Genomic DNA, 7,500 nt, shown 5'->3' with positions numbered 1-7,500 from the left:
CTAGAATGACCCCCCACTCCCCACCCCCCCCTCTACGCCCCCCAGTGGTCTCCCCCCTTTCTACTAGAATGACCCCCCACTCCCCACCCCCCCCTCTACGCCCCCCCAGTGGTCTCCCCCCTTTCTACTAGAATGACCCCCCACTCCCCACCCCCCCCTCTATAGCCCCACCCTCTCTATACCCACAGGACAGGGGGGTCAGGTGACCTGATCTTTGTCAGAGATCTTCTCTATGCAAAGCTGTTACTCTCTATGTCACTGATGATGATGATGATGATGATGATGATGATGATGATGATTGTATAAAACCCATGAAAGGAACTTAAGACCTGTCTCTGTGTGTTTCTGACCTGGTGTGTGCGTGTGTGTGTGTGACCTGGTGTGTGTGTGTGTGTGTGTGTGTGACCTGGTGTGTGTGTGTGTGTCTGACCTGGTGTGTGTGTGTGTGTGTGTGTCTCTGTGTGTGTGTGTGTGTGTGTGTGTGACCTGGGGTGTGTGTGTGTGTGTGACCTGGGGTGTGTGTGTGTGTGTGTGTGACCTGGGGTGTGTGTCAAGTGGAGGCTGGTGGAGGTAGACGGAGGCTCGTGCTGAGACACAGACATGCCTTCTACCTCTCCTTCCCTCTCTTTCTCCTCACCCCTCTCCTTCTCTCCTTTCTCTCTCTCTCTCTCTCTCTCTCTCTCTCTGTCTTGTTGTCATGGTTATGACCGACAGTGAAAAGCGTCTTAGAAACTCTATTAATGAATACGTCACCACACACACTCTCTCTCTCTCTCTAACACACACGCAGTTAACGTGTGACCAATCCATATGACACTGATACTCTGTTCCTCCCTCCAAGCATCAGTCCTGAGAGAGAGAGAGACAACAACAACAACAACCACAACAACATCAACAACAACAGCAACAACAACAACCACAACAACATCAACAACATCAACAACAACATCAACAACATCAACAACAACCACAACAACATCAACAACATCAACAACAACAGCAACAACAACAACCACAACAACATCAACAACATCAACAACAACATCAACAACAACAACATCAACAACATCAACAACAACATCAACAACAACATCAACAACAACATCAACAACAACAACAACCACAACAACATCAACCACAACAACATCAACAACAACATCATCAACAACAACAACCACAACAACATCAACAACAACATCAACAACAACATCAACAACAACAACATCAACAACAACATCAACAACAACATCAACCACAACAACAACAACCACAACAACATCACTTTAAAATAATGTGAAAAAATACTTTCTTGTGCAATATGACAACCCTAGTTGACTATCTGTGCAGTATAGCACAGTGGATTGTGTACATAGCCTTTATTGATGTAAACCAGGGCCATATTCCACTAAAGGTGGCTTAATATAGCGGCGCTATAAATAAATGCGGCGCTCAGGGAACTCGAGATTGGTATTCAAGCCTCAGGTGATTCCTCGAATGAGGATCAGCCTTGTGTCATCAGTGTTCACAGAAGACAGGCTTACAAATCTTCGATATGGGCGCGTGCACACAGACATACGCAGCCCAGAAGAGTCGATCTGTCGAAATGAAGATACTTCACTCTGCAGGGGTACTACATTTGCGCAGCATTCCGAATTATTGATTTTTATGAAGACGGAGAAATAAGATGTAAAATAGTGCAATACTGCCGCAATTAACAAGGCGAGGGAAATGGTTTGGCAAGAAATTGCTGACCGATTAAATGCGTAGGTCATACTAGCCCCAGTTATTGTTATATGTTCATATTTTAATAAATGAATATTACTACTGTGGTGATATCCGCAGCAGGCTACAAACCATCATATCGCCACAATGGCCTAGTGGTATTGACTGCTGCCATAGGATTTATTCGTCATTTTATATCAGTGGTTCGAATCCCTCTACAGACGCACTTTTTACTGCATTTCGTTGTCTGAATCTAATCTAAAATCTCATCTAAAAAAGTATTGTAGGCTATAAAATTATGGTGCAGGCTAATTTACAAGAACTGACACGATTACAATGGTGTTTGAAACCTTTGCATGAAATCTTCGGTTAAATGTAAAAAAAAAAAAAAAGAATGACTTAGTCAAGTCTCGAACTCGCAACCTTTGGAACTCAAGTCCGCAGCCTTAACCACTACGCCAGCCAGACCGCTGTCATGACGGCAATGCAAGTTGAGACAATTACTTCTTTTTTTTTTTACACTCTTTTCTTTATCTATCTATCACACTTTCAAAATATCAAGTTATCTATCACACAATCAAACTATCTATCGATCGATCACACTTTCAAAATATCAAATTATCTATCTATCACACAGTCAAACTATCTAATCTATCTATCTCATGTGAAGTGGGAACTAATATTTCCTAAAAGACACATGAGGAACTTTCGTTCAGGGTTTAGTTTCCGCCTGTGAGCCTTTTTTGACGCACGGATGACTATAGCCTGTGTTTTAGCCTGGTCGGGACCAGGCTAATTATATCTGACTCAGAAGGAGCTCAACCAAGCAGCGAATTATTTGAGCCACATTGATGGCACCGAACGCAAGCTAACATTTTCGAGGCTTAGAACTTTATCGAGGCTTAGAACTTTATCGAGCTTTGTGGAATAGGGCCCAGCTCCTTACCTTCTTGTGATTTTATGCATCTATGCTTTTTCTAAAATGTGTTTCTTTTTCCTTTCCTAAACACCAGGGGAGCCTCCCCTCCTAAATTTCGTTGTTTGGTACCTGTACTGTAGCAATGACAAATAAAGTCTATCTATCTATCTATCAACAACAACAACATCAACAACAACATCAACAACAACATCAACCACAACAACAACATCAACAACATCAACAACAACATCAACATCAACAACAACAACAACAACATCAACCACAACAACAACATCAACAACAACATCAACCACAACAACAACATCAACAACAACAACATCAACAACAACAACAACATCAACAACCACAACAACAACAACAGAATGTAATAAAGATAATAAGCTAATAAAATAAATAACTGTATTAAAAAAACACAATAATAATAATAAAAATAATAGTCTAGCAGCAGGGTTATTAGGTTGACTGAAAACGTGTGTGTGTGTGCGTGCGTGTGCGTGACCTGGGGAAGAGTAACCATGGCGTCACCCAGGTGATTCATTAGCCAATCACGTTCACGTTGTTTATCGTTTTTGTTTATCGTTTATCAAACACTGTCGTCTCAGTCAGCTAATCATCCTCCACCAGGCAGATAAGTATCATATTATTATATATATTATATATTAAATATAATATTATTATATATATATGATATATTAAATATAATATTATTATATATGATATATTAAGTATCATATTATTATATATATATATATATATATATATATATATATTATATATTAAATATCATATTATTATATATATATATATTAAGTATCATATTATTATATATATATTATATTAAATATCATATTATATATATATATTATATTAAATATCATATTATTATATATATCATATATTAAATATCATATTATATATATATGATATATTAAGTATCATATTATTATATATATGATATATTAAGTATCATATTATTATATATTATGATATATATATACAGTATATATATATGATATATTAAGTATCATATTATTATATATATATATATTATATATTAAGTATCATATTATTATATATATTATATATTAAGTATCATATTATTATATATTATTATATATATATATACAGTATATATGATATATTAAGTATCATATTATTATATATATATGATATGTTAAGTATCATATTATTATATATATGATATATTAAGTATCATATTATTATATATATATTATATATTAAGTATCATATTATTATATATATATTATATATTAAGTATCATATGCTGGGAGGACCGGGGCCGTTGGCGGTCACTGTGCTACGAGGAAGATAAATGTTTATTAATTTAATTTGTTGCCATGGTTTCCACCCTTCACCTCCTACGTCACGCGTCCTAACTGGTATCACCTGGCTCAGGTACTTCAGCTGTGTGTGTGTGTGTGTGTGTGTGTGTGTGTGTGTGTGTGTGTGTGTGTGTGTGTGTGTGTGTGTGTGTGTGTGTGTGTGTGAGTGTGTGTGAGTGTGTGTGTGTGAGTGTGTGTGTGTGTGTGTGTGTTCGATGTGTTGTCTGAACCGTCGTTGTCCCCCCTGCTGCAGTTGACACAGGTTATCTCAACGAGACAAACCAAAATGAATCACGGTTAAATAAATATGTATATATTTTAAACCGTCGTGTGTTGCCTGTGATCAGCACCTGTTTCACCTGGGCCAATCAGAACCACCTGTTGTCCGCCGATACTGACGGAGGACCGCCCGTGGTCAACTCCATCTGAACGGTTCCGACAGGTTACTAGTTTACTCTCCCCCGTGGGGGGGCCTCCGTGTCGGCGTGGGAGAAGCTACCGGTCCCCCGGCCCCCCCCCGGCCCCCCCCTGGTACCCCGGAGAGAAACCCAACCCGTCCAGACGGGCGACAGCAGGGGGAGGCCAGAGGAAGGTCTGTATCCGTTTTTGGACCCCCCCCCCTCCTCCCGGCAGAGAGACGCGCCTGGCCGCTCCCCCCCCCCCCACGCCGGGACCCAGGCGCGCTCCCCCCCCCCCCGTTCCCGTCAGCTCTAATCTCAGCTGCTGTCTAACTGCGCAGGCATCCCGGCGATGTGACTTTCTCCTCCTCCTCCTCCTCCTCCTCCTCCGCGGATAGCAACAGGAGGAGAGGACGACATCCATCCATCCAGACATACTTCCCGGTGGCGCGGGGAGATGGATCCTGACCCGGGGGGTCGGGGGGGTGTCGGGTTTTACGCGGAGGGCGGGCGGGTTGTCGACTCGTCCGTCGCTTTTACGCGCGGCGGCGGTGACGCGCCGATCCCAGAATAATGTCCATGTCCCCCCCCGGCCCCCCCCCGGCCCCCCCCGGCCACCTGTTCCCCGTCCGTCCAGCCGCGCTGACGCCCCCCTGTCCTCTGCTCTCCCTCCCTCCCTCCCTCCCTCCAGCGCAGCCTCGGGGGTCAGTTATAGTTAGTCTCGCGGTTCTCAGTCCCGGTTGTTTGTTGTGTCAATAGACGGACAAACCAAAAGCGATTATCGAAGCCTCCCGTTTCCCGGACCGACGCGTGGATTGTAAACCGTACTTTCTCCTCTCCCGGTGGATACACACACTTCTCCTCTCCCGGTGGATACACACACACACACACTTCTCTCCCGGTGGTTGTAACTTCGCACGGTGAGCCATGGCCGAGGCCCCGCGCCCGGAGGACCAGTGCGACGAGGCGGTGGAGGACGAGTTCGGGGAGATCATCAAGAGTCGCTCAGGTAAGAGACGGGAGGGGAGGGAGGGAGGGAGGGGGAGGGAGGGAGGGGGAGGGAGAGAGAGAGAGCGGGAGGGAGGGGAGAGAGAGGGAGGGGGGGGAGGGAGGGAGGGAGGGAGGGAGGGGGAGGGAGAGAGAGCGGGAGGGAGGGGAGAGAGAGGGAGGGGGGGGGGAGGGAGGGAGGGAGGGAGGGAGGGGGGGAGGGAGGGAGGCACTGGGGAGGGAGGGAGGGAGGGAGAGAGGGAGGGAGGGGGAGGGAGGCACTGGGGATGGAGGGAGGGAGGGAGGGGGAGGGAGGGAGGGGGAGGCACTGGGGAGGGAGGGAGGGGGGGAGGGGGGGGAGGCACTGGGGAGGGAGGGAGGGTGAGGGAGCGATTGATTGATTGCTTTTATTAGACAATTTTTAAAATACGAAAATAACCATGCATCTGAAACAGCTTTCATACATACGTCATCTCAGTTGTAAAACCATCAAGGATAACAACACAACAACAACACAGCTGGACTGCTTAGTTCCGTTGTGGTCCTTGTTGGAAACCGGTGGAGGGAGGGGGGTGAGGAGGGGGGGGGTGAGAGGGGGGGAGGGAGGGGGGGGGGAGGTGGGTAACAGGTATGTACAGTATTCGGGGCAGCGTGACAAATCAACACAACATCCTAACGGTGACCAGCTGACACGGCAACATGGGAACATTCATAACAAACTACAAACCCCCAGGCTGCCTCGCTAGTCTGGCGATGTTCACCTCTAACACGTTTCTTCAGGCGTATCTCAAAGCTATTAACATGTCTTATAGTTTTATCTATTAACATGTCTTATAGTTTTCAGCTCCGCAGGCAAACTGTTCCAAAGAGCTGCTGCTGAGTATAGAAATGACTCTACCCAGACAGCTTCTAAACCTGACTGGCACAGGGAGGGAGGGAGGGAGGGAGGGACAAGGGAGGGAGGGAGGGAGGGAGGGAGGGACAAGGGAGGGAGGGAGGGAGGGAGGCACAGGGAGGGAGGGAGGGAGGGAGGCACAGGGAGGGAGGGAGGCAGGGAGGGAGGGAGGCAGGGAGGGAGGGAGGCAGGGAGGGAGGCACAGGGAGGGAGGGAGGCACAGGGGAGGGAGGGAGGGAGGGAGGCACAAGGGAGGGAGGGAGGGAGGCACAGGGGAGGGAGGGAGGCACAGGGAGGGAGGGAGGGAGGGAGGCGTTCTACTAGAAGTGTTCTGGACTGGTTGTGGAGGTCTGGGTCCTGCAGGTTAAACTGACAACAGGTTGTGTCTGTGCAGAAGCCTGTCTAGAACTCATATCTGACATAGTTAGCTTACAACGCTACATAGGGTGTGGAACTCGGAAAAAGTCCGAGATCCAGCCCCTGCTCATCGACGGAGAGAGCATGGAGAGAGTCTCAACCCTCCGATTCCTGGGACACCACATGCGGGATGACCTGGCCTGGAAGGACAACACAAAAGGCACCATCAAGAGGGCACAACAGCGGCTATACACCCTGAGATGCCTCAGGAAGGAACACAGCAAGCAGGAGATACTGGTGGCCTTCTACCGCGGCGCAGTGGAGAGCATCCTCACCTACGGCATCTGCAACTGGTTCTCCAGCTGCACAACAGCGGAGAGAAATGCGCTACAGAGAGTAGTGAGAACAGCACAGAAGATCACCGGCGCCCCCCTCCCCTCTCTGGAGGAGCTGTACAACACACGCTGTCTCAGGAAGGCCTCCAAGATCTCCAGGGACCCGACCCACCCTGGGCACGTACACTTTGTCAAGCTGCCCTCGAACAGGAGGTACAGGACCCCGGCCGCTAAGACAAACAGACTGAAGGACTGCTTCTACCACAGGGCCGTCAAGGCCCTGAACACAGCAAAGACCTAAGTTCTGGGCCCAGGACAGTCCGGACGGATTGTATGGCAGCTAGTGCTGAGGCACAAACATGTACATTTTCAAGCCTGCAAACTGTGACACTTTAAAATAATGTGAAAAAATACTTTTGTGCAATATGACAACCCTAGTTGACTATCTGTGCAGTATAGTACAGTGGATTGTGTACATAGCCTTTATTGATGTAAACCAGCTCCTTACCTTCTTGTGATTTTA

The sequence above is a fragment of the Nansenia antarctica genome (genome assembly GCF_963989245.1).
Source record: "Nansenia antarctica genome assembly, contig: SCAFFOLD_405, whole genome shotgun sequence".
NCBI classification, from domain to species: Eukaryota; Metazoa; Chordata; class Actinopteri; order Argentiniformes; family Microstomatidae; genus Nansenia; species Nansenia antarctica.
The sequence above is the reverse complement of the archived record's forward strand: the minus strand, read 5'-3'. Positions refer to the sequence as shown.